The sequence below is a fragment of the Camellia sinensis genome, chromosome 7, assembly GCF_055761805.1.
Source record: "Camellia sinensis isolate YWXY chromosome 7, ASM5576180v1, whole genome shotgun sequence".
In the NCBI taxonomy this organism is placed as follows: domain Eukaryota; kingdom Viridiplantae; phylum Streptophyta; class Magnoliopsida; order Ericales; family Theaceae; genus Camellia; species Camellia sinensis.
The window spans coordinates 75,262,380-75,277,135 of record NC_138967.1 but is presented as its reverse complement, the minus strand read 5'-3'; positions in this window follow the sequence as shown (position 1 = coordinate 75,277,135).

The window sequence follows — 14,756 nt, the reverse complement described above, 5'->3', positions numbered from 1 at the left end:
ATGTCATCCCGACGTAAAACAACATCATCATCAATAGACTCAATTGGTACAACAGTATGAGTTTCATCATCTTGCAACACTTTATCAAATTCTGGCACATCCAACTTTGGCACATCCCAAATTCGTCGATGTTGAAACTTTTCTACGACTCGCCAATTCAGCCCTAACTTCGTATCAAGAACATATAAAACTTGTGGAACTTGGCTTGGGAACACAAACGAGTCATCTTTATACCATCGAATTCTTACGTCAACAATTGTCACATGTGGTTCGACGGGCAAAGTTCGACTACTACCGATGTTATACTATTCACATTGGAACAAAACAACCCGATGTCCAAACAAATATGTCAGTTCCCACACTTTACAAAGGTAGCCGTAGAACTTTATCAATTGGCCTTGGTGGTCGCCTTCCACTACCAACCCACTATTTTGACATTTACGACGGTTATCACGATCGATAGTATGGAATCGGATGCCATTACAAATGCATCCCGAATATGTGTTCACTAAGGCATTAGGTCCATTGGCTAATGACCACATCTCATCGTTTGCTTCGGGTGACTTTTGATTTCGCAATTGGGTCATCTACACAAGAAAGTATGTCATGTCAATTCAAACTAAGAATAATTCAACGTTATCTGCAAACTATACAGTAACGAGTTGTAGCTTACGCAATCTTTGAACCATTTAGGGAATTCTTTGCATTGTCGCGTTGCAATGTTCCATGAACTTCCATATTTTTGTTGCAACACGAGCTTGTGTTCCCTAGTTAATACAATGTAAGTCATAAGTAATTGGAATAATGAAGACTTTAAAAAATAAAAACCATGTAGAAAAAGTATGTTGCATATATGATGAAGAAGCATACTCTAGATATTCGTCCACTTCCAAACTATTGTGTAGAACAAACCAATGAGCCAATTCGTGGTCAGCTACGGACACATCAATTGCCCTTGGGAGTTGACCAAAAGGACGAAGATTTTGTAAACCTAATTTAAAGAGAAATTAAATTGTAACCAAAAGGACGAAGATTTTGTAAACCTAATTTTGCAATCTTAGAGGGAGACAAATAATTGTAACCAAATTTAAAGAGAAATTAAATTTGATATTCAATATAAACTTTCCTTGAATAGATCTCAGCAAATACATTTTGTAAACTTAAATTTTATGAAAATCATATGGGTAAAACAAAAGTAATGAAATTTTAAAGTTTTGAAACATTAAAAAAAATAAAGTAATTGGTGTATAATAGACTATTAACTTAAAATAGACTATTAACCAAAAAACAAAAGTAATGAGACCACTCTTGTAAATCTCATGTAAATAGACTATTAACTTAAAATAGTTAAAAAAAGTCAACAAAATCTAATAATCAATTACTAAAATCCAAAATTCAAACCCAACAACTACTACTAATTACATTCTACATTTGGTCAAGAATGTTTGAATGTGATATATTTACATAGATTAGCACCCCTTTATGAGTTCTCTACTTTCTGATGGCTTTCGTGTTCTTCCAGTAAGGGCATTTTGGTCTACAGCAGAGATGGCTCAAGCCTATTGAGGGCCTAGACAAAAAAAATGTAGTTAGAATATGGTTTGGTGCCTTACATTGGCCATTGCCATTCTATTATTGTCCCCATTCCACACTAACATAGTGCAACTTCTTGTGTAACTTAGATTGTAAAGTTAGGTGCTTTCAGAATCAACGGTATGGTTGAAAGGCTACAGCTATCCCAGGAGATAGAGAGATTATTTTTCGTCTTTTTTCAACAAATTCTGAGTGAAAGGACGACCATGTTCTTTAATCGCCATATTGACCATATTATCCTCTATTGTTTCTATGGAGTTCCAAAGGTTTGCACTAGAAAGATGTAAGAATATTTAGGCTATTGATTAATCACACTTTCTAATCCTAATTTCTTATGTGTTGGCCACAGATTTCTCAACTGAGGCTGACTTTTAAAGAAATTATTTTCAACTATAGAAAGCAACGACAGTGTAAACCTCAAGTTTTTCGTAGTGTGTTTGTTGATTGGTCATTAGCACGCTGTCATGGAGAATGTGTTCATAATGTATATGTTTCTCCGTTGCGATCATCGAAGGTAGTTCTTTATTTTTTGAAATTTATTCGTATGCAATAAAACTTATGCATTATATTTCCTTTGACCTTGGATTTCGTTGAACTTGGACACAAAAAGCTTGACAAAATTTGTAACCATTCTTTCAATCACGACTTTATACATATTAGAGTCTTATAATCACTTTTTAAAATCATTGCTTCTTTCATGGGGTTAATGTAGTTCATGATTTGCCCATAGCTTTTAAATTCATTGGTCTTCTTTCATGGGGTTAATGGAGACAAATGTTGATTGGCTATTGATGATGACATATATAATAGTATTAGACTCCTACTTGTTTTTATTTTTTTCTTATTTTTTAATATATATAAATAAATTTGTATATGGTTTTAGCCACTCTAGTGACGTATTGTCTCACTGTTCTGAGATTAATAGCTTGTTTGGGGAGGCATTGAACAAGATGCATAAATGGAGTCCTTTACGGCTGAAGGTCAAAATTGCATGATCATATTTTTCAAGGTTGATGACTTAGGAACAATCTTTGATTACTACCCGTGTCTAGGAATTCTTCAAGTTTTACATTTTCTCTGCTTCATTTTCATGTAAATGTCTTCCCAGAATAACATGTTATAGTAGTAATCAAAGGCAAGAATAGAGATAGAGCTATGTTAGATACCCAAACTGTCGAGCAATATAAGACAGCCCCAAAATCTAATTAAAAAAGAAATGCTCCAAATAAAAAAAAAATGAATTTAGAAATTATGTAATACACAGGATTGAAGAGTTCAGAAATGGAGCATTAATGAACGAAATTGTTTGCTTATTATGCTGTTTAGAATAGGTAAGAAACAGAGGCACATTTGGTGATATAGTTCAACAATCCAAAATCGAGAATCCAAATCCACAATCTGAAATTTCAACCAAACCCAATCACGAAATCAGAAAAAGCCCTAAAAAATTGTTTACGAAATAAATGGAAAATGAAATAAAAAAACATGTCAAAACCCTACTTGCATCGTGAGAGAAGGGGATGGGAGAGACATCGAGAAACAGATACAACTAGACAGACCCAGATCAACAGAGAGGGAGAGAGACGACAGACACGTACCTGTAATCAGTGGTGGGGCCGATTTGCAGTGGTCGTGGTGGCGAGCGTCGGTGGCCTGTGATGGTGATGATCGGCAGGTGGTGAGCGACGGGTTTGGTATGGACTGCTCTGTATGTTGATGTTGGTGTGTAAGACAAAAGAGAACAAAAAAGTGTGTGTGTGTAATATATATACTGGGCGCCAATATTAATTATTTTCCCTCTAAAGAAATTTCGAAGCTTTAGCGACTAAACGACTATTTGTCGCCAAATATCATTAACGGCGACTAAAAATTGGTCGCCAAAAGATGCTTCTTTGGCTACTAAATTCAAATTTTTGTCGGCAATATTGAATATACAACGACTAACCCAGCTTTGGTCATCAAAAATTAATCAAAAATATGCCCATTTTTGGGCGACAAAAATGTTTTGTTGCAAAATGAAATTATACGGCGACAATATCAAATTTTAGTAGCCTAAAATGGTAACAAACAGCGACCAAAGCTAAATTTGGTCGCCAATAAGACGATATGGCGACTAAAATAATTTAGTAGCTAAAAGATTCAATCAATGCCGACTAAATCAGGTTTTTAGTCTCACAATCTGATGTTTTTGGCGACTAAAATTGGTTTGGTCGCCAATTTTAGTCGCCAAACATGCATTTTCTTGTAGAAAGCTTTCTCGTTTTTTGCCTGAACAGTATGTTTCGACATATTTTGCTTGCCTTCTCAACTCTTCCTCCTCCCAATTGTACCCTCTAGGTGTAACTAAACTTTCCTCATACACAATTGCTCCCAAATCGTTAACCTTGTTTAAAATTCTAAAAATCCTTTGAGAGTGATCATTAGGATTGTAAGCTTATATATAATCTGTGCCAACTTGCATTAGAACTTCACCATTCTTTGTACAATACAATGGCACTAACTCATCATAAATACACAATTTGGGTTTATTTGACATGATGGACATAGTAGTCCAAGATTCCTGCATTCCATATTCCTTCATTGCCAACACCTCAACATTACCCACATGATCGCTTGGATACTCACAGCAGCGAACCATACAAAGGCATCCTTCCAAAACTCCCAAACCATGTAGAAAATCTCCAGTCTCCATCCTTAGGCTGTGTCATTGGTAACTCCTCAAATTCATTCATTGGCAGATTGAAGTAAACAATTTGATGGGGTGCAAGGAAGTGACTGTGACCCCGACGTTTCTTAGAGGCAAACCAATGTAGATTTTCATTCAGAACGGGCCCTGAATTCACACTAGGAACACGGTATGGGAAGCAGACCCTTGTCCAAGTTTTGCTTCGAAAACTACCAACAATAACAAATTCACTGCCGTAATGAGAAAGGGCCATTACAGTCTTGTACTCATTATCAGAGGAGTCAAAGCAAAGCCCAGAAACAACACTGCAACCACTACACAGCAAGGGCTCATATGAGAGGACTTTCGTCGAACACCTGGTGAGCGGATTCCACAAGAACAAATCATCTCGAATCCTATTAAGCACCTACACATTACACGAACCGAAGATTTCAACATTATAACGAGATGGGAATTTTTTATATGGTTCAAGAACGCATTTTACATCACAATCTTCATCGATGGAGTGAAAAGAAAATATTTCTCCACACTGACGACGAGAAGAGAAACTTGCAGAAACGAGAACCTTGTGTTCTCGAATGGGTTTCACAGAACCTTATTGAATCAAAGAACGCCATTGCTTGGAAACGAGATTGAATCGCACGAGAAATTTGAGGGGTAACGTTGAGAGTATTTCGAGAACGATCACTTGTGGAAGGATTGGAAGATTGAGTTGTGATTTTGCTCTGATGTGGTTTTTTCTCTGCTGTCTTTTTCTTGTTTCCCGCCTCTCTCTCTCTCTCTTCACATGTTTGGGGGATATAAGGTTTAACAATTTTTAATCGTAATATATTTAATTTTAAATTTTAAGTATTTTTTTTAAATAAGGATAATTGAAAATATTATTGCTCAATTTTAAGTATAAAATTGTCAATTTAATAAAATATAAAATAATTTGACAACAAAAATATCAAAAAAATATTTTTGAATTTTTAAAAATATTTTGTACACACCAAAGCTAAAAGGGCAAATTACAAATACCCCCTCAATGTTTGACTAAAATACGGATTCCTCCTGAGATTTATATTGGTATAACAAATGAGATGGAAATTTATTATGTAAATATAAACCTCGGGGGGCAATTTGTTTTGCAAATATAAATCTCAGGAGGTGGGATGTAATTTCTCAAACCTCAGGAGAATACGTATTTTAGTCAAACTTTGAGAGGGGTGTTGATAATTTGCCCAAGATAAAATTATGTAAGATTGATAAATCTTTTAGACATTTATTTATTTCTTTATTTTACTAAATTAATTTTTATTATGTGTTTGGATGATGATCATGTAATGGGTAGTTGTTAGGCTTTTAATATGTAATCGATATATTAAATATATGAAATGTTTTTAGTTTTGGGTTTTTTGATTTAATAGATTGGTTTAATAATGGTATCAAAATTGTCGCTATATTTGACTTTTGAAAAAATATAAACTAATTTAATAAAAATAAAAACAACCACCCATTACATGATCATAATCTAAATACATAATAAAAATTAATTTGATAAATAAATAAATGTCTAAAAAATTTATCAATTTTATATAATTTTATTTTTAGTGGCTAGAAATAATTTTTAAAAAATTAACAATATTTTTTTGACATTTATTTTTATCAAATTAGTTTATATTTTATCAAATTGACGATTTGTCCCTGAATTGAACAATAATATCTTCAATTGTCCTTATTTGAAACAAGATTTAAAATTCAAGATCAAATATATCATAATAAAATAATATAGACCAAAATGATACAAAACTCAAACTATAGAAATCGTCAGTGCAATCCGCCAATTTTTTTCTGAAACAATTGCTGGGTTATCTACATAAGTAGTGGAGATTGGTCGGTAACTCCAATAAACAAGGAGTTTTTATTTTTTTTTATTTTTTAAAAAAGAAATATCATCTTGGTCTCAAAAAAATATTTAAAAACTAATTCAACTCCTGTTATTTTAATAATATTAATTTTACATTTAAATTAGTATTATATTTTATATCAATTTTATCCCATTATTTGTTGTGGTTTATAATCAAACGAAAGGACATGGCACTAAAGTTTCAACGAAATTTCATTTTACTTTCCCAATTGTGTCATAAATATCAATTATATCCCTAACTTCTTTTTTCTTCAAGGGTCTAATTGATGGAGGCTTTTCCCAATATAAGCCATTTTTGTATTGTATTTCCAAAACTAGGCCAACTTCTGACGGAATTCCAAAACTAAGTTAAAGCGTCATTACTATTCGCGCTTTTACTGTTAGGAGCGCAAAAGTAGATGAACATGAAAATCGCTATTACAAATAGTGACTTTGATTAAGAAGTCGCTATTACAAATAGCGCTTCTAGTGTTTGTTTTTCACACAAAATTTTGTTGCCAAAAAAACGCTATTGATAATAGCGATTTTAACAAAAAAAATTTTGCCAAAAAAACGCTATTTATAATAGCGATTTTAACAAAAAAAAATTTTCAGAAAAAACGCTATTCATAATAGCGATTTCAGTTCAAATTTTGTTCCAAAAAAACGCTATTTCTAATAGCGATTTTAACAGAAATTTTTTTCCCGCCCAGCGTTTTTAACATAAACTTTGTTCAAATAAAACGCTATTTTCAAGATAAAACAAAAGAAAAAAACATAAAACATATTTTAAAAAATATATTTACACTGTATATTTTAGTACTTGGCTTTACTAAAGCAATTATCATGTTAAAATATGTTTTTTTTTTCTTTTGTTTTTGTTTAGAATGTGTAATTCATAAATTTTACATAATATGAAAAAAAACCTCTTTTCATATATTAATTTTACATACTATTTTTCATATATATAATTTCAAAATCATATTCATGTAGATATTATTAAGCCAATCATGTTCATTTATTTGGCTTTACTGAAGCCGTTGTCATGTTACATTTTTCATTTTTTCTTTTGTCTTTGTTTTGATTTAGAAAATGTAATTAAAAATTTTTTTTCGTCTTCACTAAAGTTGTTTTCATGTAAAATTTTTTTTTGCTTATTGTTTTGTGTAATTAATTTTTTTTTTTTCCGCTTTACTAAAGTCGTTTTCATGTAATTTTTTTTTTCTTTTGTCTTTGTTTTGGGTTGGAAGGTGTTATTTAGAAAATTATTTTGGCTTTACGAAAGCCGTTTTCATTTAAACATAAATATATATTTATTCTTTTGTTTTGGGTTAGAAGGTGAGAATGTAATTCAGAAAATCAGTTTAGTAAACCAGTTTAGTAAAACCGTTTTGTACCCGTTTTCATTTATAAAATTTATTTTTTTGTATCGTCTTTGTTATGGGTTAGAATGTGATATGCATGCTGTACAGTTCGAAGCACACCCACACATTGTGCAACTCGACGAGCAACGACGAAGGGTGAGACGCGAAGACCACCGCGGAGTAGGCCAAGAAGACAAAGGCCACAGCGAGAGCTCCTAAAATAAATTTTCTCAACATTTTTGTAATAATACTTAATACATAATATACGAAGTCAGTACTTTACAAAATACTCATACGGGTATGAAAACAACATAACTGAAGTTGCAAATGTAATAGTTTTCAGTTACGTAGGTAGTACAGACATAATTCTCCCACAAAAATACATTATGGACACCATGAACTGAACACACATTACATACATCCTGGACACTCTTAACTGAACACACAATACATAAACATAACAGTTAGATAGAGAAACACCTAATTCATGACCTAATATTGCATATTAATAGCCGTAACATTTGACAGACACAATACATAAACATAAACTTAAACATAAACATAACATAACATAACAGTTATACTTAGTCTAACACAGACATTACATATTAATGGAAGTTGTTATATTGCCGAAGTGTAGACATTAACACCTAATTCGCGCTTAAATCGGCAGGTGGCTCAGAGTCTGAACAATCCGAAAGCTCAGCGTCAGAGACAAGTTCAGGATCCTCCATGATAGCCTTGATAGCCGCAACATTTGGTTCTGTTTTGTTCTTCTGGGCATCCTTCTTAAGTATGAGTAACTGCATATCGCGGGCCAATCTACGACCCATTTGAGAAATCTCACGTTCTAGTGTTTGACATAGTCGATCAACATTATCAGGATCTTCCTTTTGGATCTCAACAGAACGTGCTTTTGGCACCTTCAGTCCTCTTTCCCGACATAATCTTTCGTTTTGCACTCGCTCTATAAATAGTGCGGGCCACTTAAGAAGTCTAGCCTTTGCATAACCATATCCTGTTTGATTTTCTGATGGATCCTCCACCAAACCACATGGATCTCGATAGTACTTGGGCATGACGAAATGTCGCTTCCCAAACCTATCATGATAAGCACAAGAGGCATCCAAGAAAGGAAATGGTGTTTCATCTTCAGCATCGCCACTTCCCCTTCCCCCTCCTCGTCGTGAACTTTCACCCCTTTGCAAGTTCCTACCACCTCTGCGACCCCCACTCCCTCCTATGAACCATGTAGCCATGCTAATTTTTTAAAACAAATGAATAATAATTTCGTAGGGCGAAATGAGTTGTAAGGTTGTGTCTTCACCTTGAGTTGTAAGGTTGTGTCTTCACCTTTACTCGTTTATATAGTTGATTATGAACGGATAAATGAGAATCCCACATATATGCATGCTGACTGTAAGGTAAATGCATGCTGACTGTAAGGTAAATCAGTAGATTCACTGTTGCCATGTGACTTTCTAAATTGAGAATCCCACATATATCAATACGAGATGAGTTGTCACTGTAACAAAAAACTCGAGCAAAAAATGGAGAAAACCAAAGCATGTGCACCAAGTCACATCACTTCACAATCCATCTGCATATACGAACAAAATAAGGGCATGGTGACTGTAAGGTAATTCAGTGAATTCACTGTTGCCATGTGACTTTCTAAGTTGAGAATCCCACATATATCAATAACAGATGAGTTGTCACTGTAATAAAAAAAATAGAGCAACAAATCGAGGAAACCAAAGCCTGTGCACCAATTCACATGACTTGACCATCCATCTGCATATAAGGACAAAATAAAGGCATGCTGTTGTTAAGGTAAATCAGTGAATTCACTGTTGCCATGTGACTTTCTGAGTTGAGAATCTCACATATCTCAATAACAGATGAGTTGTAATAAAAAAAATCGAGCAAAAAATCGAGAAAACCAAAGCCTCTGCACCAAGTCACATGACTTCACAATCCATCTGCATATACAGACAAAATAAAGGCAGGCTGACAGTAAGGTAAATCAGTGAATTCACTGTTGCCATGTGACTTTCTGAGTTGAGAATCCCACATATGTAAATAAGAGATGAGTTGTGACTGTAATAAACAAATCAATAAAACCGAAGACTGTGCACCAGGTCACATGACTTCACAATCTATCTGCATATACTGACAAGTCTCTCCACGATTTGACTACTCAATGTGTGAAAAAATGAAGCTTATGAAGCTTACGACCCGCTATTTGTATTTCATTGAAAAGTATGACTATTTGAATTGTTCTTGTCATTTGGGAAGCTATTCACCGACCTACCTGTTATGTTTTATGTGTTGTTGAAGGCGGTAGTTCGATTCACCGAGTTTAGTTTTTTGTCAACCCCTCATTCATTACCGGAGTCATAATTTTTACTGGACTTTCAAGAATTGGAAGGTGACTCTTTCTTCTTTCCTGATGGAGATTGAAATTCGTTGTAATTTCATCCCTATTTCAGCAGCCCCAGTTAAGGGAACCTTTTCTCCGAGTTGCCTGATCTATTTTATGTGTTTTAAGTATTCACATAATTGAACATACATTAATCCATTAATTAATCCAGAACATTCATTAACAAATTGCAATTCAATAAAGAAAGTCATGAACTCATAAATGTGTACTTATAAATGTAGGTATTTCATAAACTTCAGGTTCATAACAAAAATACTTGAAATACATCCGTACGTTACACCAACAACAACGTTGTCTTACACTCCAGGAACGAACATATGAAAGATAACGGTGTTTGATTTCTTATTCGTCATCTGACATGTAGTAGTCAGAGAGATATTTTTCATTGTTGAAGACATTATTTCGCTCAACCATTGTCAAATCTCTGTTGCTTGCTTCTGCCATTTCAGTGGCTAGCTGAAGCATGAAATGTCGACATCTCCGCATCAACATCCTGTTGTTCTCCTTCTTAATTCTGCTAACTGCTTTTTCATAGTCACTCACATTTCGTCTAGCCATGGTCAATGAACGACGATGAGGTACCGGTGCCCCAAAGTTACGTAGATCATTATACAATCCTTCTTGCTCCGTTACCCTGAACGCCCATTCTGCTCGGATACCAGCATAATAATCCTTCGGACTTGAGTACTTTTCGCTCTTGTAGTCATACATAAATGGAGGTAGCAGCCACACTTTCAGATTTCTTTGCCGGCGTGAACTTCCTGCACCTCTTGAAGATATTGTTAATAAAATTAAAAAAAAAAATAATAATAGTAATTGTATATCTATTACTATTGTTATGCCTTCAACAAACATCATACTGGGGTATTTATAGACATGATAGTGGTGCTAGGGCACTATGGAATAAGTGATACACGTGATATTATTTGATGTTATTCATTTCATGTAATTTTGATTACCCGTGACTTTGTGTACCTGTGATGTAGTCACGGACGTGGTTGTAAGATAAAATAATAATTGTAGGCCATAGAATCACAATGCTATCCCTTCATATTCGAGCAGTGCGTTGTCAAATAAAACAAAATGCAGTGAGTTGTCACATCGGCACATGAAACTATTTTGTCATGCTTACTTTTGTAATACAATAAGTACTCACTTGGAATTGACGATTTCAGTACGTATAAGTGTTTTCGAGAAATTATAAATGAAATCGAAAAATGAAATTTTCTTTGTATTAAAGCAATATTGTTCATAAACTATCATTGTTTTTCTCACCAACATAAGAAAATGGTCACCTGCTAGGTAAACACGATTGGAACTTTGGTGCCTATATTTTATCTTATTTTCAGTTAATGAACTTCACAGTCATCCGATTTTTATTGTCATTACACAATCGTCCATCATATTTTTTTACCAACATAATAGCATTTTCTGCTTCTTTTCACAGTCGTAATAATGTGACTTAGATGAATTCTGAAATGTGCGGAAAAAACAAAGCATGTAAGTTGCACTGCAGAAGTCACATGCATCACGTAATGTCAAGAAAAAAGTCACAACGTATACAAGCATGGCAAAGTAAGAAAGTCACATGCATTACTGCATCACTGCATAAAGTGACATGCAGCATTGCATCACTGCACAAAGTCACATGCAGTGATGCAGTGATGCACAAAGTCACACGCATCACTGTATCACTGCACAAAGTCAGATGCATCCCTGCATCGCTGCACAAAGTCACATACCTCCTACGTACTGTGCCCATTGCAATTATGCACAAAGTCACAGGCATCGCTACATCTGCGGCACAATAGCCGATGCTACAGGCCGTTGATTCGTTCATGACTGCACAAAGTCGAGTCCTGACAGCCGTATGCACTGGATAAGGTCAGTGGCATGCATATGATCGAACAGGAAATTGCATACACACAGCTACCATGTGTGCATATGGTATAAATATCGTAGCATACCACAACAAAAGTTTTACAGCTATTTCTACCGATATGATCATGACATATACGGTGGTTGATCTATATTCAGCAATGGATCGCTATTGGGTTGCAGATGGAGATGAATTTCAATACCCATTAAATCCAAATTTGCGTTACTCACGTGCCACCGTCAATACCATGAGAGCTGAGTGGGAATTTCGCAAAACTCGAGCAAACGTTCTCGTTGAGCTATGCCGTGAAGTTAATCTTAAATTTCCTCGCCGGTTAGCCATGCGTATGCCAACTGACACTCCACAGTTGTTGCAAAGGGCATTGCATCGTATCCGCGACGAGGTTAATCGCATGACCCAACGTTTGCAGAGGTCCGAACTAATGAAGACCGCAAATGAGCGTGCCGAAGATGGGTTAATGAATGATGCACACCAGTACTACGCCTGGAGCATGGATGTTATGTATGAATCTGATATTGAGATGTCAGATGATGATGATAATGAATGAAATTGTTTGGATGAACGCCCAGGGCATTTCTGTAATGCATGCAATTTGTAATGCTTATCCATGACTTATCAATGAAGCGAGATATTTCAATTATTTTTAGCCTTGAACAAACATATTTTTTATATCTTCTTTACACGTTTTGTTCAAACCAAACGCGTTTGTAATTTATGTTCTCCTAAATTACGGATAATGAGAGAGGGGTAGAGATGTGAAACAGATTTGTGTGATTCATCAATATAAATAAGAATAAAAAATTGTGAAATGATAATTGCGAATAAATAAGTATGACACTTACATCAGCTGTACAAGTTTGACACATACAAAAAAAAAAGAAAAAAAAAAACCTATATAGTCCATATCGCAACCGCTAATGCCCTAACCTGCCCCCAGTCCCACAACCCCGACCGTGGATCTCCCTCCTCGGTCTCCTACGGTAGACTCTCTGAATATCTGGCACTCTCTCCCCTGCATGCTGCCCTCCACTGACTGCCTGTGGAGCCTGTGAGTGTGAGTGTGACCCCCCCTCTCCTGCATCTGATGCCCCTGATCCTGCCTGTGCCTGTAGATCATATACTGCTGTGAGCTGTGAAACTCCCACTCCCTCGTCTGGTGCAACTGTATCACGATCTGCAGCTGGACCACGACCTCTGCCTCTGCCCGCACCCCGACCTCGGCCGCGACGTCCCCCACGATCATAACCTCTCCCTCGCGCTCTGGGGAGGCTCAATATGGCCCTCATCATCAATGTGTGAGATGTCAGTGAGAACTGCATCATGTGTACTCCTGGGCGCGGTCGAAGTAGTCCCCATAAAAGCAGGTGGTAACTGGGTGGGTGGGGTAGCAACATCATGCATGAACCGGGGGGCGGTCGAAGTACTCCCCAGAAAAGTAGGATGTAACTGGGTGGGTGGGGTAATAACATCATGTATGAAGCGGGGCAGTGACCAATCAGGGTCAGGGTCAGCATGCTGGGTAAGATGTACGTGTGGGGAATATGGAGAAATGTATGGGGTATCATGTGGTGGGGTGACTGAAGTCGAAGGACCTGCTGTGGCTGGCGCTGAACTGGAAGGCACTGACGTGGACGGGACTGATGTGTCTGGAGCAGCTGCTGCAGTGTGTACACCGTAGTCCCCAAAATGCAGACGATCTACCCGATGGGCATGCTGGATCCCCTCGTACAATAACTCTTTGATCTCTACAAGGGCCTGCAGACCAAGCTGTCCATCACGTCTGAAAATAGCGTCCTCAGCCAAGTGATATGACCTCCCAGCTCGAACCACCTATAAAAAAAATAGATATATTAGGCTATAGTTGACTGAAAATAATCAATTATGATATTAACAATTATCGGTGATATAGTACGCTACTCACCAATGACTCGAGAGAAGGCCCAACTCCCTGATATCCGGCCTCGGACAGGTGGCTCGAATTACCGACAAGTAGGTGTGTATGTCGCCGATACCACAACATGTAAGGGTCAGGAGAGGGGAGGACCCCATCGCTCCAGTCAGCCTGTACAATAGTGTCGCGACAGGCATCCCACAACTGTATGTATCGCATATGATGCTGACTCCAGTCAGTGCTGGCTCGGCCACGTCTATCCGTCGCATGCAACCGCCACTCGGTGTCACACCGATCTGGCACGGCCTGGACCCGACCAAACTGTCGGAGGACACGATCAGGGAGATGCCACTCAACCACGTCATAACAAATGAGTGGTACTCTCGCCATCCATATATCCTCACCTAGGCGGCAGTAGTCTGGGAGCGTGTGGAGGACATCAGCATAAGGCTACCAGATAAACTACAATAACGACAAGTCTATTAAAAATCGGTCATAAACATATACAGTCCATATGACAATTAAAATTTAGGTATTTAAATTTGATACCTCGCCGTCTATCATCCGGTCAAGCTGGTCTCTATACACGACCACTACGTGGGTCGATACGACCTCGTGGCTCATGTCAACCCTCCATCGGCTACCTCGAGGTCCGGTCGGCATCTGCATGTCTCCCTGCCCGATGGGAACCTCACCAGGAGCAACTAGTTGCCGCCTAGACGGGGCAATGCGAATCAATCTCTCCCACGCCCAAATCTGCAATAGTTTGAACGCAATTACAATACTGATATATGCCATACAATATGAATTGACATGTAATAAAATTCTTACTAACCTGTAGCAAGACAAGGGGTCCTCCGATCTGAGTCACACCCACCTGAGTGGCTCGACATAACATCCTATACAAGCATGCCAAAGCCGCGGCGCCCCAGCTGTACTGGCCGATGACGTCAATGTCTCTCAACAGTGGCAAATACATCAGCTTGAGCAG